Source organism: Hyaena hyaena, unplaced genomic scaffold (assembly GCF_003009895.1).
Source record: "Hyaena hyaena isolate Hyena2069 unplaced genomic scaffold, ASM300989v1 scaffold_15, whole genome shotgun sequence".
Lineage (NCBI taxonomy): Eukaryota > Metazoa > Chordata > Mammalia > Carnivora > Hyaenidae > Hyaena > Hyaena hyaena.
In genome coordinates this window covers 1-3,874 of record NW_024080647.1, presented here as the reverse complement: position 1 = coordinate 3,874, position 3,874 = coordinate 1, and the positions used below count along the sequence as shown (strand labels likewise).

The 3,874-nt window shown below is 56.7% G+C and overlaps 1 long non-coding RNA gene across 1 annotated transcript; it reads right to left on the bottom strand.

Annotated features, from left to right (window-relative positions):
- Positions 1-2,168: 2,168 nt before the first annotated feature.
- Positions 2,169-2,839, bottom strand: LOC120222269. The gene is made up of 2 exons (XR_005525999.1): positions 2,650-2,839; positions 2,169-2,566 (listed from the first exon to the last, which is right to left on the bottom strand). It is a non-coding gene; the product is annotated as an uncharacterized LOC120222269 (long non-coding RNA).
- Positions 2,840-3,874: the final 1,035 nt, after the last annotated feature.

The following is a 3,874-nucleotide window of genomic DNA, read 5'->3' as shown; positions in this document are numbered from 1 at the left end:
CTCAGTCACCTGCCGAGCTCCCTTTGTGGCAGGTCTGCTTCCAGAAGTTTCCACGGTCCCTTTTCCTACCGGGGGACACTCTTCTTTCTTCTTGCTTCCCCTGGCCTGTCCCCTCCCCTAGCCACTCCAGTGGGTCGCTGAGGGGTGACGAGGCCTTCTTGGCCCTGGGCAGTGATCCTCACTGTCCACTCGGAGAGAAGCTCAGGTCTCCAGCCCTCGCCTAAATTTCAGGGAAGGCCCTGGCAACACACACCTGTGGCGACTTTGCTTGGATGCTTTATGAAGGGGATGTGGGATCTGTCTTCATTCTGTCTTACCCAAGGCCCCTCCCCACCAGGAATAAGGAAGAGAAAACCAAAGGGGACTGAGGTGGGAAAAGAAAGCTCTAGCCACTCCTTAGCAAGCAGAGAGGCCCCACAGGAGGTGTGGCTTCTCACAAAGCTCTGGAGAAGAGACCCAGCTCCCAGCCCTGTGCCTGGGTCCCCCGTGGATCATCCCAGGCAGGCTGCTTTTCTAGGGCCCCAGTCTCCTCGTCTATGGAGGGGGAGTGGGCCTGAGCCTTTCATTTTAGAGCCTGCCAGTGTTTGCCCTTGACTGACTAAAAAAAAACCTCCCCTCCCCACTTCCAGCTGCTGACCTCACTCCGTGGTCTCCCCGGGGGTGTTCAGACCTCAGCTTCCACAGTGAGGGCACAAAGCCAAGCCTGACAGACCTCTCCCATGACCATGGCCTTGTCTCTTTCCTGGCACCTCTGTCACACCTCTACCCACCCTTCCCCCCACCCCTGAGTTCAGAGCCATGTCCCGGAATCCTCACCTCCCTCCTTGGATTTTCCGGCAGCATTCACTGATTAGAAACCCTCAGGAGACCCTGGCAGTGACCTTGGGCAGGACCCTTTCCCTTGGGGGTCCCTGTTTCTCTGTGCCCCTTTTGGTAAAAGAAGATTTTCACCCAGATGATATAAAATCCCAGGGCTCAAAGGCCCTCATTGCAAACCAGAGCGTGTAAGCCATCTACACTACATGGAACTCTTTAGCTTCTGGACAAGCTGGCTTCCTACAGTCTTCAGATACAGGGGCGGGGCCTGGAGCTTCCATCGACCCCCAGGGTAGTCTCACCCAGCCTCCCTCTGACACTGCTGCGTTCCTTTTGGCTTTATCCGTAAGTTAAAACAGGTGTCTTAGCCCCTACGGACATTCTGGCAGAGTCTAGCTGCCGCCCAGTGAAGGAAGGCAGCCACCTCCATGGCCAGGGGGCCACAGCTCATTATCCTGCTCCCTTGGCTCTTCCATTTAATTAGGGGGCAGGGTCGCTGCTGCCAACCCAGCCCCTCCGAGCTGCCAGCCAGGCTCCCAAGAACCCTGCCTTGCGCCTGCAGAGAGCTATAGAAAGGAGACCCAGTCACTGCTTGCTGACTCCCCAGCTTAGCTCCAGGCCCCAGACCCCTGTTATCGCCCCCTCAGTGCTCCCTTGAGGCACCTGCTTGCTCCCGCAGCACCGGCCAGGGCACCGCTCACGGGAGAGGGCTGGAAGCCAGCGGAGGCAGAAGACTTGAGCGCTTACCCACGCTCTTTCTCAGAGGCAGGAGCGGGGCTCTGCGGGGAAGCCCCGTACAGACCCCAGGAGGCAGCATGGGTAGAAGTCCTGGCCTGCATGAGGAAAAGGGAAGCCTGCCCCTGGGCTTTTGTTTTCAGTGTTAGACTCAATATTTTTCTTTAAATGTTTATTTATTTTTGAGACAGAGAGACAGAGCATGAGCAGGGGAGGGGCAGAGAGAGAGGGAAACACAGAATCAGAAGCAGCCTCCAGGCTCCAAGCTGTCAGCACCGAGCCCGATGTGGGGCTCAAACTCACAGATCATGAGATCATGACCTGAGTAGAGGTCAGACGCTTAACCAATTGAGCCACATGGGCGCCCCAGACTCACTAGGTTTTAAAAGACAGAATCTGGAGGAACTCTTCAGGCATGAGGCAGACAGACGTGGGGTGCACTCCCTGCTCTACACCTAACAGGCTGTGAGGCACTGGGGTAAGCCGTTTGTCAGGTCTAAGCCTCAGTTTCCTCATCTGTGAGATGAGGGTAAGAATACCCACCCACAGAGGGCTTCTGCGAGGGTTAAAAATGAGACGCTGCACATGTAACATTATTAATCACCATGTGGGCTTCGGTCTATTGTCTTGTGGTTTATTGTTTCAGTCTTGGTAGGTGCTATGTGAGGGACAATGACAAGGGAGCACTCTTGAGGTCAACAGAGGAAAAAGAGGGGCGTTGCCCGACGCAGGGATGGGGTTGTAGTGGGCGGCCGCCAGGTGGTGAGTGTTCTCACCTGGGGAAGACCCCAGAAGGGTGGGTGGCCCCGGGTTAGGGTTAGGCAGGTCCCAGCTCAGGGTTGCCTGCTTGGCAAAGACCCTCGCTCTTTACGCAGCCCAGGAGCGGACAGTGTTTGGGGGCCAGGGGCTGAGGAAGCTCACCCCGTGCAGAACGAGGGGGTGCCCACCACCACCTGGCCTCCGGGGGGCCCTGCTTCAGTTCAGGACTCCATGAACAGTCCAGCAGCCTGAAGTTCTGGGGGAGGGGGATGAGAGGGTGGGGGCTTAGATCACAAGAGTAACTGCCACGGATTCCTTGCCACCCTGGAACGAGGGTACCGCAGGCTCAGATTTAGGAAGACAGAGATCCGAGAAGCTGGTCATTTCTCCCTCATCGTGATCCTGATCTCAGACCATAGTGCGGAATGCGGCATCAGGTCGACTGCCAGGAAATGGGAGCTGTTCTGAGTTTCCCCTCTGTAAACTGGGGATCGCCACAGGGCTGTCGTAGGGTTAAACAGGACACATAAATGAGCACTGGGGGAGGAGCAGTGTGCCCCACCGTTTCATTCTGGTTGGCTTCCTCCTGCACAGGATTTATTGCAGCGAAACAAAGGCATCATGGACAGCCCCGCCACGGCCCCCTCGCCGCCACGCTGGAGGTGCCCTTTCCCAGGTTGATCGAGGGGGTGGGGCCAGTGAAGGTCAACAGGCATCTTTGGGTGGCTGCCCACATCCCCGAGGGGCAGAAAGGATGCAGCGCAACAAAGAGTGATTTTAAACAGGCTCGTTTTGCTTTCCGAGATGGCCTTGGTTGCGCCTCTTGCTGGGTACAGGGGAAGGGGTTCAGAGCCATTGCTCGTTGTCGGGGAGGGTTTCATATGCCTTTGCCACCTGGTCCCATCAGTCAGTGCACGGCCATGGGCTGTCACGAGTCAGCCTCAGTGCAGAAGCGACCTGGGATGGCCAGGAGCCCCAGTGTGAGCGGTAGACCACCTTGTGTGTGTGCAAAGACACCGAGAAGCCCAGAAGGGCATTTGGGCCACAGGGAGACACAGAATCTTTGGAGGGTTTGCACCGCAAAGAGCTGGATGTGTAGAGAGGATCAGGGGTGACGATGGGGTCAGGGCTGCCCAGGGATCCTAGGCAGGGGTCGTGAAGGCAGGGCCACAGAGGTGGGCAGGGCCCGCCCTGGGAAACAGTCCTTACTCTCTCCTGGTGCTGGGCTCTGGGCCCCTGGCACAACTAAATCTGCAACTTTTCTTAGAGCCAGGTCATGGCTAGTCCCTTCTGTCCAAAGGCATGTCTCCAGGACTCACCCCCAGGCATCCCTGCTCAAGCGCTGCACTGACCAACTTCGGCTTGCGAATTCGCAGACCAGTGGCATTCACTCTGTAACTGTGATAGCAACTCAGCATAAGGGACCAGGTGTTTCCTCTGCTGAATAAGGTCATTTTTAAAACCTAAGTGTTGGAGAGAGAGCAAGATGGCGGAGAAGTAAGGAGCTCCGTACTTGCACTCGCGCCCATACATCACACAGAAAAGATCTGAAGCCATTGGAAAC